Below are 20140 nucleotides of genomic sequence, written 5' to 3'. Positions count from 1 at the left end.
ATTTGTATATATATATGTATGTATGTATGTATGTATGTATATATTTAGACATAATAGAAAACATGTAAAGCCTACACAATATAACAAAGTCCAGTACAGTAATTTCCTGTTTGAAGTTTAATCTTTTGTCAGAGACTTTGATTTCACTCCACTGTAAATTTAAAATGTTGAATTGAGCTGCTTCGCGTCACATGAAGTTCACAGGACCTTCTGTCAGAACAGTGTCGTACGAGTGCGACTCACTCACTCACTCATCCACTAGAATTTGTTGTTGTAAATTCACTCCTGAAAATAATTCACAGACAAAAAGGAGCCTTACAGTGTGAAGTAAACATAATTTATGTGCTAATAATGGAGTCTTAACAGTTAGAGGAGAGAGCCGGACAAAAACACAGGTGAGGTAAGACAAAGATATCTGTTGTGTCACAGCTGTTGATTAGCTGTTTTCAAGACTTCATATTTTCTAGTGGCTGCCCAGAGTACAGGCTTTAATTACAATTAGCACAGCTGCTGATTTGAATAATGGGCTAAAGGTGTATGAAGTAGTGAGCTGATGCAGCAATGGGATCCTGATTTTCACACACACACACACAGCTCTGAAACTTCCCCGACAGGTCACGGGCGTGAAGTGTGTGTTGAAGTGGAAGCAGCCGCTCTCTCGTCGTCGGACAGGAGGAGAGGTGACCGGTGGTCGTGTGGTTTCGAGCATGCTGGGGCATTCAGGTGGAAAAGGTCCGCTGCAAGGTGAGTTATGAAGATAAGTTTTCAGCGATTCGTTTAAAGCTTAAGTGCTGCTAATAAGTTGAGCCGAGAGATAATCGACTGGGTCAAACCGCTGGTTCCAGAGCGTGTTTACAGTCTCTGCTCTTCTACAGATTGATTCCTGCAGAGGCAGCCTGAAAAAAAATGCATCACACTATTGAAGCCGGAAAAAAAGAAAAAGAAAAAGGAAAAAGGGGGGGGGGGGGGGGGGGGGCGGTAGTGGTGCATTGATGAATTAGATCTGCCACAAAGCATTATTTTTCTCTGATGTGTTTCAAAGCAATAGGTTCAGAGGCACTTTGTCATCTCCGTCTTGCACCAACAGAAACCCTTAGAAAAATATTTCCTCTCTATGACTCTGAAATTTTATGGAGAGTAAACTGAAGCACGGTCCTGAGGTGCACTTGATTTTCACATCCTCAGTCAGTGACAAACAACCAACATGAGAGAAAAATTAACTAAATTAGGTTTTTGTTTTTAGCAGCTTATAAACAAAAGAGCGGACGTGTCGTCGCCCAGTTCTGCTTCTCTAACGTGACACCAAAACAAGTCAGAGCACCATTGATTGGGAGGTAAAGTACATATCCTTTATATCAGGATCAATAGCTTTAAATTTGTGCTTGGAGTTCTTATGCTCAGATATAACACAAGTAAGAATTACAGCAATTACCTAAATGATAAAATAAACCATTTGTCAGTGTCCTCTGGCTCTTTGCCAGCTCTACGCTTCGGATCTGGTTGAGTTTAGACAACAAACATTTCTGGTTAGAGAAAGGGTAATGACAGAAACCATTGGACTGTTGGGCCGCCATGGTCTAACGTTTTGTACACAAATGACTAATGCTGTTGTTCTTCTGGTGAAGACACTGAACGGAAGTCGGGGTTTTGCTTCGAAGCATATTAAGAAGAATGGTGCGATCTACGCACCTCTAATCAAAATGTCCTGTCCTGCTTTTCAGTTCATCTTCCTCTCTTCGTTCAATAACAAATACGAAGGCGAGATGGCACAAAAGAAATACCATAGAGGGACGGGGGTGGGGGATTCTCTCAGGGGGTTGAGGCAACACGCCAATACAGGGTGCCAAACCAGTATCCCTAGAAACTGCATTTAGGCTGGATGATTCCACACTTCACAGTTTGTGTGCGAGCCAGTGCTCGGTGCCAGCGCAGGAAGTGGAGGGCCCCTTTAATGTAGCGAGGCAAAACGCAAAGGGGTTTGGAGATTGTGTGTCGGCGGATGGGTGTGCGGCGAATCCGACTTTCACACATGAGATACTGTTAATTAACGTGTCGCCTTCTCATTAACCGTAACCGCAACCTTTTCCCCAAACCTTTATATCAAGTGATAGCTGCCTGAAAGAGACGCACATGTTGTGGACGGCAAGGATTGTCTGAGATTGAGAGAAGAGTTTGATGTTTTTACCACGACCAAACTTCATCACTGCCTTAAAAAAACGACACAAATCTGAAAACAACAACGGCTCCTTTTTCTGACTCAATTGTGTTTTAATGGCAATTTCTTTTTTGCTTTGTATCATGTTCTACAAGCTTTTTATTCTACAGCTTCTACAGTCAGGCAGTAGCTTGTTTCAGAGTCGGTAGGTTTTATAAATACACTGTGGAACAACAGTAGTATTTTTAAACTCAAGTGCTCCTGTACTTTAACTCTTAACTGGAGTCATATTTGACCAGGAGCATCTGTACTTTCACTCAAGTAATGTGGATATTGACGAGGGGGTTGATCATGCGAGGCAAAGGTCACAGGACAGACGGAGACACAGGTGTCCTTAGGCTACGTTTTTTTGTTGCTAGCTAACAAGAGCAACATCGTGTATTCTGTAAGAAGAGCTAGAAATCAGCAGCAGTGGAGACGCTTGCTCGGACTCGTGCTACTGTGGCTCAGATGATCACATGACCGTCGCCTTGTTATGTCTAATCAAACCCCGAGGGGTCTCCTGAGGCCACGCTCCGACTTTTTGCTAAGCTAGCTCGAGATGAAGGAGAGAGAGGCAGAGTTTCGACATGATGGGAGTATTTAGTCCTGCCGGTCTGATCACAGTGCTTGATGAGATTTTCAGATACAGATTTCTTGTTCAGTCCAGGTGTAAATGTGGTAATAATGTCGTTAATTGTAAGATAGCGAGTAAATGTGCTGTAAAAAAAAAAAAAAAAAAAAAGTAATTATAGCTCAGTCTAGACCTTCCACCATCCAGTCCTGAAACTTTTTTAATGGAGTGAACTGAGGAACTGTGCAGGGAGTACTACAGGTAAGACACACTCCTCCAGCCCAGTTTAATTCCTCATGGAGGGAGTGTGATGGGGGCTGGAGCAGGGAGCACGGCAAAGCCTGATTAGTTGGCATTAATGGGCTTTTAATTTAAGTCTGGGCTTATTAGATGTCAAACACAAAAGGGCTGAATGGATTTTAGAGATGAGTTGAGTTAACCTGCTGTCAGACGAGCATGACACCTGCTCCATATCTATTCTCAGCCACAGAGGTGCGGCGGATCGTTCGAGAACCTGCACTCTGATCAAAAAGAAACAAAAAGCCCAGACTCGCACAAAAAGTGAATCTTTTGTTGTTCCCAAGAATAAAAGTGAACGGGAACCGCCGCCGCTTCGTGACACGCGTACCCTCGCCACTTTGAAGTCCTTGTAATCCATTTAAACCTCAAGGTTGTTGGTCAGCTCGCAGCCGTTCACACACTGTACCTGTTCGAGCCCCACATTCTCTCAGCCCTGAAATCACAAACACTCTTTGAACTCAATTTGACGCCGGTGCAATGCATATTTAAAGTGCATTGTGCTAGACAATGTCATGGCAGCTTGACAGTGAGTATAGAGAATAAAAGATGGTTGAGAAAGAGCATGTTAGATGACAGTCATGGTGGAGTAAAGAGTGTGAGTGTGTGTGAGAGAGAGAGAGAGAGAGAGAGAGAGAGAGAGAGAGAGTAGGGCACAGATATGAAATATAAAAGAGAATAGGTGATGCACAGGTTCTGTCTGCCTACTTCACTCCTCACAAGTTCAGATGTACAGTGTTTGTCTGCACTGACAGCTTAATAAAATCATAATGGTCTTAAAGTGAAGTCATCAGTGATAATTAGTCATCACATCTCTGCAGTGTACTGAAGGTAAATGAACATCTTCGGGGTAAGTGCTGGTATAAAGGAGGAATGTAACAGCTTGTCAGTGTAAGGCAGAATATAAACATACAGTTCATCAGACGAGCTCCTGTTTCTGTGCTCACTGCTTTCTGAATTATGAACTGGTTTTTATTTTTTGTAGCATCCTGGTTTTGTATTATTGATGTAAAACATTATGTTCTGCCTTAAGGAACAAGGTGTCGCAACCCAACTAGAGGACGGAGGAGACACATAAATAACCGGGTGGATTCGGTTTAGCAGAGTGATTCGTTGTAATGATAGAAAAGTTTCAGATAAACATGAACAGAGGCGCCAACAGGTGCAGCTCAAAACAAAGAAATAAGCATATTTAACCCAGAGTTATTTAGCATTTACATACTTACATATTTAACTAACAAAAAAGAAAGACCTAGAGCCTTCGAACTTACCTATCCTGCATTTAGCATAACTCCAGGGTTGCGCTGTAGTCTGGACGGGTGTAAACGGAGACCTGTGGACGTAGACACCCTCAATCGCTCCCTGATTGGGTCGCATCACGTTCCTCAGAAAAACAAACGGCGGCAGCTTCGACTACCAGCGGTGAAAGGAACATGGATACCAACACAAAGCACGAAGCCATGAGTGACCACCTGCGAGTGAATACAGCACAGAGAGAAAAATCAAAGACTTGAAATTACAGCCACCGTCACTGACAGATAGGTTGAACTTGGTGGATGGTAGCAGGGACGAGGGATGAGCACCTGGTACCAGACTTCCACAGGAGGCTGCACAATGCGAATTTACATAAAGAAACAACATTTGAAACGGGTTAGACACATGAGAGCGGGTGAGAGGCTCCGATACAGCAGAACACTGTCAGTCAAACACTTGATCCATGCTTATTATCATTGTAGGAGCCTGTCAGCCGCACTTTAGCATAAAAAATAAAAATTGTAGCATCTTTTAAATCACCTCTGACGAATCACATATATTGTCACTCAATCCAGTAGAGCGGTAAATACAGCATTGCCCATACGACCAGAAACCAATGTGAGCTCATACTCAACTGTCACAGCAAGTCGCTCCGCAGAGGATTTGAAAGAGAAGCTCGCACAGATGATCAGAAAACCCAGATAATAAATTATTGGCACCCTTGAATTTCAAGTAGATAATTCAGAATATCTTCAGAAATGAATGTAAATGAATCAATTTTGCATAACCAGTGTGTTTTAATAAAATGTCCAAGGTTACTGAACAAAAGGGAAGAAAATAAAACAACAAAAACAAAACTTGCATAATAAAAATAATACAACAATAATAATTATTGGCTCCTTCACTAATATTTGGTTGCAGAAACTTTGGTAACAACTTCTTGCATCTGTCTGCTGGTAGTTTATCTTCCATTGCCATTCGTTGTAAGCTTTTTGCAATGGCAGATTTCTGCTCTGTTCAAAGGTTTCCAATGGGATTTCAGTCAGGACTCATTGCTTGCCAGTTTAAAAAACAGTCCATCTTTTCCTTGTCCACCATTGTTTTGTGATGCTGGACGCAGCTTTGGGTCGTTGTCCTGCTGAAAGGTCCGAGACCTTCGCCTCAAATCTAGTTTTCTGACACTGGGAAACACATTTCGCTCTAAAACGGCTTGCTAAGCCTCAGATTTCATCATTCCTTTGATACATTCATTGCCTCCAGTGCCAGAGGTGGCAAAGCAGCCCCACAGCAGGATATAATCTCAGCCATGTTTTACTGTCAGTAGGCTGCTTTCTTTTCCTTGTGGGCTTCATTTTGTCGCCTATAAACAAACTGATGCACTGCATTCCCAAAGATCTGACCATAACACATTATCCCAGAAAGACTGTGGCTTATCTGTTAAAGTTTGTTGTTTTTTTTTCAAACATCAGTCTTGCCTTTTTGTGCCTTTGAAGCCCCACTTGGTTTAGTGTGCGGCGAGTGATAGGGGCTGAAACCACCACCCCAGACTGCTCCAGCTCAGCCTGAAGAAGCTCTTTAGATGGGGTTTTTCTTTCTACAGTCTGCGACAACCTTCACAGACTTGTCTCATTGAGTTTTCTTCTTAGCACCACTTCCCGGAAGCGTCAGCCGCTTTTGATGCTGTAAAACCATCATTCATTGGTTAATTCAGGTCATGTTCAGGGGTGCCGGACTGGATTAGACTCACTTTTACAGGGATATTAATAACCACTGCTCAGTGTAGGTCTTTTCCCTAACAAGATCAAAACCTAGTGCGAGAGTGTAAAGGTGCTTTTATTTCACATGTTGAAAAATGATCAACATATAATGACTAATAATGACAGAAGTCAGTTACCTGCTTGTGTATTTTTTGTTTTGGCTGTATGTGGGTTTTTTTTTTCTTTCTGTGGCCTGAAAGTTGGCGTGACGTGTGAATGAGTGAGTGTATGCCAATAGGTGTGTACCAGGACGTGCCGTTGATTGGTTGACAGCATTGTTCTCTTGCAGCTGATTGGCTCCGGTCAGATGTCTGCCAAATATAAGGAACCAAAATGGCGTGGTGGAGCTGCTTGGGAGAAAACTCATCTACCTCCCGTCTCTGGTCTCCTGTTCAGTCTAGAGCTTTGTTGCCTTTGATGAGTTAGTAGGGCCGGACCGCCATTTTCTTTTGACCACTGTTTCTCCTGTTTATCTTAGTTAGGGAGGTTAGATGTTGGTGTTTTGTTTCTAGATAGATAGTTTGTATTTTGGCCTTTGTCCGAGCTGAAGCTGGAGTATAACTCTCAGTTTACTAGAAAGCACTTAGTGAATAAATACATCATGTAACATCTACTAGTAATCTGTTCCTGTGGCTACTTGGGACGATGGGCTACTCATGTTGCCCCCCCTCGACGGGAAACAACAATGCATTAGTGACAGCAACTATATATTAACTCATTCAGTGTTCAGTTGTCTCAGAGCTAATTCAGACACAATGAATCGCTTCAGTTATTACGGCGAGCACAGCGGGAATCTAATCTAATCGAAAACACTAACAACATCCTCGTCTTGCTGAATAAAATATAGAAATTGCAGCCACGTGTGATGAATGTTTCCAACTTCTGTTGTTCTGGTTTTCTTGCTCTAAAAGCCTCAGTGCTCGACCACGGCTCAGAAACAGAAGCTCTGTGACCATGTTAATGTTGATAAAAGCATCTCTGCAGGTGCATCAGTCCTAAATTGATTGGTCAGTAAAAATGTGTGGAGGGGAAAACTTGAATTTATTGATTGCCTCTGCGCACTGCAATAATAAATTGGCTATACCCGAGAGGCTTGAGCATGTACACAGAGCAGTTTGAAGTATGTTTTGGAAAAATATAATAAGCGAATGACAGCCTCTGTTTCCAGTCATAATTCACTGCTCAGACAAAAACACGGAGAGACAATCAACAAAACAATCAAAGACTCAGCTCCTCTGCGTTCAGTCCAATTCTTCTTCCATATGAAGCAGCATTCAGGTATGATGAAAATTGTGAACTCATGAAATAAAAATAGCGTCTCTGGCAGTTATGAAGCACTACCTCACTGCTTAAACGAGAGTTACGGATTTTTTTGCTCCTCAGCTCAAATTTCACCTTTAATTTATATTAACAATCAGGCGCCAGGCTTAAAGTCAATTGCTTGCTTTCATTTTCGAAAGTAAATGAAAAATGATAGGATATTAAAAAGCCTGGAATTCATTTTCTCAATATTGCTGCGCGAGAACCTCCTGACTACATGTTTTTTTAATGAATTTCATGTTTTCACTTCATTTGAAAATATCAAATGGGTTTCTCCGTGATGACTCTCCAGCCTCTACGGCTTCTTGAACCCTGTGAAAACTCATCAGATGAGTCCAAATATACTCTGTCACCTCGCTGAAAACAAGACTATTCTTCTTGACGAATGACTGAGAGTTTTAAGATTCTTGGGTGTTTTCCTTTTTGTGTGGCAAAGCTTCTGTCCTTGTTTTTCTCTGCTCATTTTCTTTGTCAGACATTTAATATCTAATATCTCTTTTTACGTATTGATAGCAAGACTGAAAGAATCAACAGCGTCTTGTTGTTGTTACTGTGGAATCTCAGAGCAGATCACTTTTTTCTTTTTAGTTGATCTTCAGGGTCACTGAGCTCAAGAAAACTCAACTGGATGTGCTTATCTAAAATGAAATGACTCTTTGCAGCCTGATTGATATTAGATTTAAGAAAATATATATTTGCTACGAAGACGAAGTTAATTTTTACAAATGTGACTTTGTCGCTTGGTCACTATGTGGCCAAGGTCAGAGGATGCTTAACGGGGGAATCCGAGGTTTTGATCATGGGAGCAGGGGCCATAACTCATTCTACAGACCGATGTAGAGTCTCTGAGGACAGGTCCTACAGCTGCAGGGGGGATAACACACGGTCAGATGAAAAAGCATGCAACCAAAGCTCAATGTGATGCAAAGAAATGAATCATTTATTCGCCTTTCACGATGCAAGCACCACTGTAACACAGTAACATCTTATTTCAAATTGATGACAGCGAATGTTCTTGTGGAAAGCATACAGTACATGTTGAAACATTTAACACTCCGACAGTCGGCCATTAACAGCTCCCATGTTGCGTGTGCAGAGACAGCGAGGAAATAGTGTTTCTGTGCAGTTTGAAACAAACAAGTCTAAAGCCTCCAGCTGCATGCACAGTATCTGCCTATAAAAAGTGTTAATACTTTATTATTTCACCACATAAAAGGGGCTATTTGTACTTTTCTTTTCTTGCACCGAGCGTGGTTTCTTGCTGGAAGCAGGTGAAGCTTCGGCCATCGTTGCATTTATCATTCAAGAGGTTATAATACGTCCTCTGAGCAGCGCTACGTCTTCACTGCAGATTGGAGGCTGCAGTGACTCGCTATCAGAAAGTGACTTGACCAGCTGGTTAGCACGCTAACTTCAGTAGAAGAAGAGACACTACAGAGACAAGAATTAACACCACAGCTCTTGGTGAGTGAAGGAATGAAGTTTGATGCTGAACTTGCAACATTTCTTCTAGACTGGTGAGTAAACAGATGCTAACGCTAGCTATGTAGCAACAGCAAAACTCACAAGTAGCTCCTTTTAAATTAAAACAGATGTGGCTATTTTGGCACTGATCAACCGAAACTTTTCATGTCAAAGTGAAAACAGATATTAAAGGAATCTAAATCAATTCTAAATATAACACACATGCATTGATGGTAGAAGAACACTGATGACAAAGTGACAATTCTCGCAGGTGTTGTGTTGGTGAACCGCTGCACCTGGCGAGCTAACAACCGACACACTAGCCAGCTGGGCTAGTGCTAATCAGCCACAGTTGGTCCCAGAGCGTCTCTCTCTTTTCTTCTCTCTCTCTGCTCTTCTGTTTACTCCCACTAGAACTTTTGTTCACCACCGCTCACCATAGAGTTAATGAAAAGGGGAAAGTAAAGCTCTCAGAACTAATGAGCTTGCTAATTGACTGTTAGCTTAGCTCGATTTCTCAAGGGGCAATGAATTGTTGGGGTTCATTCACAGACATATTTGTGCCCTCTGCTGCCGAGTCTGTCGCTTCCTTCATTTTGTATTCACCAGCCGTCTCCAGCTTATCACTAGTTAACAGCTTGGATTCATGGGTCACAGTTCAACAAAGTTTAACTTGACATGAAAAATGAGTGTGGATCTACTTTATCCACTAATGGAGTGAGATTAAGTTGCCATAAAACGTGGCTGTTTCATAAGCTGGTGTGAACAGGTCATGTAATTAGTTAAATGGAAATCACTTAAGGAGTTTCAGTTGATTGCAGTATAAATTCACCTGTTTCTGCAACTTTTCAGGGGCGAGTACAGGTCAGGTGATCAGGAAGCAGATGTCAGGGGATGATACATGAACATATCCAAGTCACTGAGCATCCGTTGGAGTTCAATCAATCAGTAAGAAATAGAAAAAAGTGTGGAAGAGATAAATCTGCTTAGATCAGGCTGTCCTCAGAAACTGAGCGACTACGCAAGAAGTGATGGAGGTAACTCCTCTTTTTCCATGAGAGATATTACAGCTTAGAAGGAGTTAGAGGCGATTGGAGAGATTGAGCACACAACCACAGTTACCCCGGTACTTCATCAGTCTCTATATAAGACGCAATACTTTAATTATGTTATATGCGTTTTCTTTTTCTTGTTGATTCTCAAAAAACAGTCAGAGACACTTAAGGCATCAGGTGATCTTCTCCTTCTCAGCATCTTCAAAAACAGGGTCATCTCTCTTACATCGAGCTCAGTGAACACATTGAACTCTCTCGCTTTTACATCTTTCATGGTCAAAAAAATGTAATAAAAAAAACATGTAGCCGAACCAAAGTTTTAAAAACCCTTTAAAAATAGTTCTCAGCTCTGGTGGCAAACGTGTGGTTCAATTTCCACTCGTTTCTGACCCATACTGACATTTTAATTGTACTATTTTGTTTAAGTCTTGTTCCCTGCAGCGATGTGTGGTTGTGCGCTGGGCAAAATATCACTTTTTCAAACATTATTTATTCATAAACTACAGTTTGTTCCACCGTTTTGACATTTTAACATGGATAACAGAAGATCCCAAAATGCAATTTGATGTTGCTCATGCATCATTAATGTTCTCCAAGATAAGAGAACTGGGAAGTCACTTACCTTAAGGCTTGTCTCTAAAGTTACTGTCAAATCAAAAATGACAAATCTAAAGCCTTCATGGAGGCTCTTCACACTTCCTGTTCAATTAAAATACAAAACGGCTATATGATTTTTGTTTTTTTTAGGGAAAGGGGAAGAATATCCAAATAAATTTAACATTTTCTACATCTCCTGCTGAAGACTCAAACTTTATCCACGTTGACTTCAAAGTATTTCAGAGCTGGAGGTATCAGAGTTTTTTTTTTTTTTTTTTAAGTGGTCGACTTTGTCACAGACAATCACCAGATTTGGTTAAACTCCATTAATGTGCTTTACGTCAAAAGCAGAAGCCGTTTCTGCATCGGTGAATATTAGTGTCTGGTTGTTTCAGTCAGCGTTTAGCTTAAGTGTCAGCAAGATATTTAATTATGCTACTCCCAGCAGTGTGTTAAACTACGCCTGGAGAAATATTAAAAGTTTGTAAGGGCAAACAGAATGATCTTCATGGGTAAAGGTCACACCAGAGGACCATTCATTTGTCATGTCTCTTAATTGTATATTTGCCACTGTTGCTGGAGGACGTATTTAGAATTGAGAAAAGCCTTTTAAGAAAGTAGCACAAGAGTTAGAAAACACTGCGAGGCGTGACTAGTCGTCAGCGCTCGGAGGAACTCGCTGTGTAGGAGTCCTCCGAGAACAATGAGACAGTGTAAAGGTTTTTTCTCAGCTACAGTGAGATCCTGATGGTGGTTTTGGGAAGTAGAACTATTTCAAGAAAAGTGTACAGTACCGCCTCTGCTCCGAAACACTGCTGGAACATCTGCAAAGTCACCGCAACTCTGAGGTTCAGTGGCTCAATCCAAATCCGCCCTATTTCTGTTCTTCACAAATGCAAATGCAAACCCACAGTGGGTGCAACCAACAGATTTTTTACAGTTTTGGTGAACACTGGGGGTATAATGAAACAGCGTAACTTGGCAAAGAGGTTGAAAACATTATTAGATGGACGGAGTCAGGAGGTGGAGTTGGGGGCAAGCTTCAATAATGGCCAATTACATCAGCTCCTCTCATCCCTGTTAAAAGCAGCAAACTGATTAAATACCAGGAGGAAAAGGCCAAGGTGTCAGGATTTCTATCTAAAAAAGCACATTACATCTAGGGCCCAGATTTGCAACTGCAGCATTAGTCCATGCTGTATACTTGTCAATAGAAAAATTAAAATGAAATAAAAATAATTTGACTTTTGCATTTGTTTCCAGCAGGCAGAAATGCAAACACTATTCCATGATGGCAGAATGATAAACACGCTGTTCAGACGTTATCCCTTGTGCAATTACTGTATAGTGAGCTGCATTTCTCTTCACAGAGCGGCTGCTTGCACTGTATTTGCCTGGGAAGCGTGAGAGTGTTAAGAAAGTATCTCAAGCCAAAACAGGGAGTCAAGAGAGTTGGCAAATCTCTGCTCGTGCAATAGGGGAAAAGTGGTTGTGACCTAATGGCAGAGGTTCATAAAAACAGTTAAACATCATCTTCTTGACTTTACTGTCTTTATTTACCGCCTGTAACCTGGGGCCAGTTTCACAAACACATGTTAGACTGGTCTGCAGTTTTAATTGTGCTCATAGATTAGTTTAATGTTAGCAAGACTGTTTCACAAAAATTAAGATGGACTCATTTTAAAACAAAAACATTAGACACCAAGCTAACTCAGGCCTAGGACCAATGTTACCATGGTAACAATCAGTGACTGCATTGAGCAGTAGCACCCGATGACAGAAACAGGAAAAAGGCTCATAATTTGTGGTTTGCTAACATCAATGAGAAGGGAAAGTGTTTTTAGAGACAAAAATAAGATTTTTCTTTTTATTGTTTCACTCTTCGCTGTCCGGCTTAAGATCAGTCGAGACCTAAACTGCTTTGTGCAACGGGTGAACGTAGACGTCTATCTGAAGTCTGACGGTTTGTTATATCTCACAGTCATAGTCCATCTTTGTGAAGTTGAGTTCTTGACTACCTTAAGACGGACTGTGGTACAATGAATTCTGGGTAAATCAAGACTTTTTTTTTTTTTTTTTAAATAAAACAAAAATGGCGGATCCAGCAGAAAAGAAAAGTTTGTCTTTTGGAAGAATTCAACAGTTACAAGGACGTTTTACTTGAAAGAGTGAAAAGATAAAAAAATAAAAATCTGATTTGGAGAAAACTTGCTGTTTTGTGCTACTGATCTGCGCATGTGTCATTGATTGTTACCATGGTAACATTGGTTTTGAGTTAGCCTGAGGGTAACATGTCTAATGTTTTTGGTCTTTATTTCTGTGAAACAGTCTGACTTGCATTAAACTATGAGCATAATTACAGATCACGAATCACACGACACAGAAAGAGTCTCACACTGAGCAGCTAGAGTTAGCTCCAGCTTCAGCTAGATGGCTAATTTGTTAGCTTGCCTGCTACTTAGTTAGCGTTGGTGTGTTTATTTGACAGTTGGCTTGTAAGTTTTGGTTTGGTAACAGTGGCCTTGGCCTTTAGAAAAACACAGCCACATCTTTATTGCCACAACTGTCAGCTGTTCTGTCTTGCACAAATAGTTGCAGCTCCGTGTGACACAACTACTACCTCTGAATCAACAATGATGAGTGTGTGTGTGTGCGTTAGCGCTGAGGGAAATCTTTGGGGATCCCAAGCAAACCATGCTGTCAATGTCAACCGGCGCCATTGAGTTATATTATTAATGGGGTTCAGTTTCAGGCTGTTTGGCATTCAGAGACAACGGCAGTAGAAACTGTTTACAAAGTCAAAGACAGTGATGAAACCAAAGTCATAAAAACAGAGCGGGGCAAGACGATGCTCGTACTTTATCATCTACAGCTGAAGAATTACTACAGTAGCTTCGAAGACCCATCTCCTGCAAGAACAGGGTACAGCAAAGGAGAGTACATCTACTTTTAGAGTCTCTTTGATGGTATTTCCTACCTTCATCAAATGGACTCCCGACATCTTTCACTCAAACTCCCGCATAGACTCAGTAAAAAATGTCAGCTTTGGGATTTTGTGTCTTAACTGGCTCAATAAACCACCTCGGTACCAAACTCTGTTTTCTCAAGACACGTTTTATGTGTGAAAAATATTGCTCGGTTTATTTTATCAAAGGTATTAAACACTTCCATGATTCACTCAGTAAAGTTGGTGGAGTCTGTGAACCACATCTCTCCCAGGCACTGTCAAAGTCCCCGAGCTATAATCTACTGTATTAACTACATTACTTCAACATGGTGACTATCATCCAATAGGCTATCAGAATTTATACAGTGCAGAGACGGGATGATCTCACTGCGGTAAAACATACCACTTACTGAAACGACCGCTTAGCTCAGAGTTATGAGATCCATTCTGACTCATGCTCTGTTTACAGAAAGTCGCCTCTTTGAGACTTAAAACAGTGTGTTCACAGATCCAGGAGTCAGGGAAACATTCAATTAAGTGTGAATTTCAAGAGCTGTAAATTTCAACATGTCCTTGTTTTGATTCACACCTCACAGACTTGTATTCTTAATTCACACCACGTCGTCCCTTATACTTCAAGCCTTATGGCACCGTCGCCTGCTCTAATCAACCGTAGCACACTGTCCTTAATACAACTGTAATTTTAACATAATGCAGATGAATTAAAATAGTGTATGAAGTTTTATGAATGTATTATAAAATAACATTTGAGGATGACACCGACATGTTTCCACATTTGTCAGTAGTTGCCTCGATTTATTAAAAAATTACCATGTTGATGTTGTTGTTCTTAACTGTACTTGCATCACTATCTCTGCTTTATTAGGAAGTTTATTAAAAAATAACTTGACATCTTGCATTGAAAGTGAAGTGACAGATAATAAAGCCACATTTTCAAAAGAGCAGCAGTAATTCAGCTAATTGGATCAGAGACTCATTAGTGAAGTCAAAGTACGTTTTCAAAACACTGTGAAATAATTTTGTGCTGAACATGTTGCTGTTTCATTTGGTTTTTTAGCTGGAGAGTAAAATACTGGGCCCGGCATCAAAGCCACTGGTTAAGTTATTGTTGGGTCTTTGATATTGAACATTGCGCCTCTGGAGTCTCAATAGGTATATTATTATATTATTATGATCATATTGTGCTGTGGAACAGAAAAATGAGACTTAAATCTAAGTAGAAAAGTATTCTGATGATGGAAAACAAAGATGGACCCTGTTTAATTTGATTTTATTGCTTTCCTGGCCTTGACTGACAACACAGCTCCTCTTGGTATCATCTTTTACAGATTGCTCTGACTATCGATGACCGGGGTCTGGGCCAAGGACGGCCCTTCTCTACTCTTCTCACCATTTTCCCTGGAGAATCCTGTTGTACATAGAAAGACGACTTCCATATCCCACAGATATCCCTCCGACCGAGACATTATGTGGACTGAGGATCCTGTCTACCTCCTTGTTGTGAACAGTGCTCACTAATTAGTTTTCAGACCATTTCAAAATGACAAATGTTCAGCCAAAACGGATTACTCCAGTCTTATTCCAGTCCTTGTCCTGATGTTTGTGTCCTATAGTCAACAACAGGAAACAGAAAATGTCCTTCAAATGATTTTTAAAGTGCATCTGAATGATGACTCATTACTCCCACGTGCCATTTTACCAGAGTACCTGCTTGTTACAGCAGATTCAGCTGTAGATACACACAATTAACCCCCAAACTAATTATACAACAAGACCTGAGAGAGTCTTTACACTGAGGTGCTGACACTGGCGTGCTGCTGTCAGGTGCAACCTTTGGTGTGTTATTCCAACAGCTTTGTCACCAAGAGCTTTTTTACTGAATGTCAGTGGCACAAACAGCAAGAAAAATAAACACCTGGCAAAATCACTTTTATTTTTATTATCCTTATAGATTTAATTCTAGTAATAGTTGTACAACAGTTTACCAATGAAGCAGCCATTCTGCTAACACTTGGTCTGTTTATGTTCAAAAATAATTTTTTAATAATTTCCAAAAAGGTTCCTGGGGAGATTTTATTTGGTACTAATTTATAAAGAAAAGAAAAAAAGGAAAAAAAAGCCAGAATTCAATTTGAATAATTCCAATTACTTGCAAGTTCCCAACATGGGGGATCAGGAGGGGTCACAAGGTTGTTAACAAGATGAGAAAGATGAAAAACAAATACATTTCTGCAACAAAAATATGTTAATTCTTTTAGACAGGCCATTCATCATGATTTTTTTTTTTTTTTCTTGGGAGCTGCGGGATGATTTTGGAAATATAAAGTCTTTTAAAAATGTTTTGATTGTTCAAAAACACAAATCTGTTTTGTTTTTTTTACCGTGGCCCTGAGAGCTCAGCGCACTGCAACTTAGGAAAACACATGCAAATAAGACAAAACAACATTGCTACAAATACTCACAACACAACAGCAGTGTTTCCAGCGGACAGGAAGAAGGGATGAGTGCTGGCTCACCGGGTGGAAATAAATATAATACAATTCATTTAGTGTTTTGAAGGAAAGATAATTGCGCCTGGATTATGTTTTATAATAAACATAAGGAGGATATGTTGCTGATTTACATATGTAGCAACACGTGGATACTGAACATATCAGTAGACTGTTGTTCACCAAAACATCCACTTGGGGGCGTCGAGTGGCGCAGTGGGTTGAGCAGGCGCCCCATAAGTAGAGGCTACAGTCCTCGCTGCAGTCGGCCCCGGTTCAAATCCCACATCGCCCTTTACTGCATGTCATTCCCTCTCTCTCTGCCTCCCCATTTCCTGTCTCTCTCTACTGTGCTGTCAATAAAGGCATAAAAAGCCAAAAAAATATACTTAAAAAAAAAAAACATCCACTTGTAGTGACAACAGCCTTTCAGCTTGTTTATGGTTATGTTTAATTAATTTAACACACAATCACAACAGTCTTTAAAAAAAAGTATTCACTCAAAAGTCAAGGAGAGATTGTGTTGAATTGAACGATCACTGGTGTAGTTTGTTGAAAACACCCACAGTATGAAAACACGGTGAAGAGAGTTGATCTTTGATTCATTCTGAGTACAAGTCATTTGTCCTACTCATCCATAAAAGTGATGCAGGATTTGTTTTGCAGGATATTTCAGGGTTTTCAACAGATCCTCTCCTTCATAATAACCCATCTGCTTGTTTCCCTGTGTTTATTTAATTTCTTCTTCTTCTTCTTCTTTCCTCTTTTCAAAAAGGTCACAGCAGGTAAATGTCAGAAGTTTTGCTCTGGGATGCTCCTGCTTCTTTCAGACTTTCACATCGTCTAAACGAGTGAATCTGACGTGTTGCTAGGTTATGGCTGTCTGATATCTCCGACAAGTATACACAGAGCGGTGAGGTGTTGCTAGGTTACGAGTGCTATTGTCGTGAGGTTTTGTCACACGGCCAATCATCATACGCTTTCAGTTTCTATGCTCCGACCACCTGGAACGCTTCATAATGCACCATAAAGTCTTGTTCAGTTTAAATCTGTGATCACAACCAGCTCACCTTCTGTTTGCACCTGATTTAACTGATCTGTCTTTTGGATCTGTACCTTGTATCTTTAATTAAACCTTGTATTTTAATATTTTCTATATTTCTAAGTGTTACTCAGCATGACTGTAAACGAAGGCCCAAGGTTAAACAGAGACATGATAATATGGAACAACCTTAAATTAAGCTTATAACCTACAGTGCTCTGTGAAAACAGCTCGTCTAACACGAGGAAAGACTTTGACTTTTGATGAAGCTGAATATATTTTCATTCAGCTGATCACCACTTTCCTCTTTTTAATAATAACGTTTTTTTCTCCAAAGGCTTTAAATGAATCAATGCACAGAAAGATAAGATAACATACCCTAGTTTAAAAGTGGCAGCGAAAAAGCGCAGGTGTACATGATAAAGTTGATCGTGGCTGAATTCCATTTAGCTGCCGGTGTTTTTGTTGTTGTTGTTGTTGTGCACGCTGGCTCGTTGTCAAAATGGAGCCACTGTTAATGTGTGTAGAAATACCTGTTAAAGAAATACCTGTGCTTTTCCTGCTGTGACCAGTTCTAAAAAAAAGGCTCATTGTTCTGAAGCAGCGCAACAGAAATGAGTGGAGACTGTTTTGTTAATGGGTGTTTTCAAGGTTAGGAGTGAACTGTCAAGCCGACCCTGGATTAGGTTTATATTACTACTAACTCGCAACAACAGAAAACGCTTGAAGTTTTCTGTTAACACGGTGACACAATGTTGTAATTTGGGCAAGTTGATTTGAATGTATTAAAACACACATACAACATATGATCTTACAGTGCAACACTGATGGTGACAACAGCATTATTAGCTTACTTATAACTTGTTTATGCTTATGTTGAGGGACTCCCAGCCCTCGGTTAAGGTTTGACAAAGATTACAGTCTGATTTTATTACAGAAAACATTCACAGTGACTTCACACAACAGGTGTTGTTTCTTTCCCCTGACCTTAACAGCCCTTTTGTTGCCAAAACCAAACCCCAGTGCGGATGTGGAGACAGGCTGGTGCTTCATAAATGGAAAAGAAAAACGCAGGATCAAAAATCTCATGGGTGTTTCACCACAGTGTTTTCTCACACCACACTCAGGCCAAAAATGAATCTCTTGTTAATGATATTTGTTTACCTGCTCGCCGGAGGATGTGAAGCTTTGCATCACACCAACTTCAGCTGATTGGCACGAGCTCTCTGATGCATGCAGAGTGTCCCAGGCTCATGGCTGCATCATTTATTCACCTTCCAGCTGCCTGGTAACATCCAGTCATATTTAGTGTGCCACGCTGGTATAAATAAAGCCTCGCCTCTCACTATCACTGCCACAACTCCCAGCCTCGTTTCATGTGACTGCAGCTTGCTACGATCCAATGTTCATGTATTGTACGTTCACAGCTACAACTGATTGTATTATAACATTATGTGTGAGAGAGAGGATGGTCAGTTCCTGGCTTTAAGTGTCTCTGACTGAGACAATAACATGTAGTATAACGTATTCTCAGCAAGTCAAACTAACCGGGGTCAAACTTATAGAGTCAAAAAAATGAAATCATCTGATTATATTATAACATATTCATCCACCCACCACCACCTCCTCCTGACGCGAACTTTGTCTCTCTTTATACTACGTCACTTCCTCTTTGCTCCTGTCATAATTACTACGACCACTATCATCGCCTAGCAACAAAACGTAAATATGGGTCATAATAAGCTGCTGCACAAACGACCTGTGGGCTCATTTTTCACAGGAGGAAAGTCTCATAAATAACTACAGAGGACGTGACCTCAGTGCCCTCAGTGCCCTCAGCCCTGCGCCTCACACGTTATTACATTCATTATTTCAGATTATCTCTCCGAGACGTTTTAATCATTCCAGATTATTCAGATCCAACTGCTTAAGCGAAGCTGTGTGTGAGTGTTAGAGTAAGTAACTCACCATGGACAATCTGTCCGTTTCTCTTTGTCATTCTACAACTCACACACAAACACCAGCCCACTCATGGGGGCCGCTTTAATTTATTCTTATTTCCCTTGTCATTTTCTGCATCATACAGTTGGTCTGTTCCAAAGATTTGTCCATTAACATTTGAATTCTCTCACCCATTGTGACATTATCTGGCTTTAATTAGCTTCGTAATAAAGAAAAATAATAAGTGTGGAAATGAAACACTGATAACCAAAGAAATTAAAAAATAATAATAAAGCACACTTTCTCATGCATGAGTTTTGGTTTTTTTTTTGAATTATCTATATAAAGGCTGCAGTTGATTTAAGTGCACTTCAGCAAGTCAAGGCAATCAGAGCGGACGTAATAACATTACAGCAGTTCAATGTAATTTCACTCATGAAATATAGCCATGGTGGTAAAACCCTGACTATTCAATCTAAGCGTATACACCATCAGAGGGGTTTAAATAACTCCCCGTTTCCCTGTAATAATGGACGCCAACCTGATAAAATATGTTGCAATAATTTTGTATATCCGAGCTGAGAGATGAATTGGGATGAAGGAAGCTTAGCCCTCTATTACCAGCATCAAAAGAAGTGTATGGGGAATCATAAACAGATAAAACGAATAGAGGAAATTCATGTACCAGAAGATGAAGTGTCACTTTTGTTTCATTCACAGCTTATTGGGCAGATGAGGCATCAGTATTCGAGTGGCAGGGCTTTGAATATCTCAGGAGTGGTTACAACTCATAACTGTTCAACAGAAATAAATAAATAAATAAATAAATACAATATGCAGGGAAGTACAGGACGGCTCACAAGCAAGTTCAAGTTTCCAGGACAAAAATGGATGTGACACCTTCCTCCTCTTTTGTGAGCTGTATGTAATCCTGCACATGAGGAAACAGAGCCGACGTACTTCAGAGAGGCAGGTCTCGAGGTTAAAGACAACTGGATGTTTTTGATTAGATAGTTCAAAGTCTGTGATGCAGCTACTGGCTACACTGCTAGGATGTCCTCTAAACCCATTACAGGCTGAAACAGGCTCCGTGCAATCTGGAGAGTAGACTCACTTTGCTGGCAGGTAAAGAAGACACGGAGGCTGCAGCAGGTTTCTAGATAATAAATAGAAAATCACATCTCATTC

This window comes from Seriola lalandi, unplaced genomic scaffold (genome assembly GCF_002814215.2).
Source record: "Seriola lalandi dorsalis isolate HSWRI2012SDOR001 ecotype SW California unplaced genomic scaffold, Sedor1 jcf7180002054929, whole genome shotgun sequence".
NCBI classification, from domain to species: Eukaryota; Metazoa; Chordata; class Actinopteri; order Carangiformes; family Carangidae; genus Seriola; species Seriola lalandi.
This window is presented reverse-complemented; position numbering follows the sequence as displayed.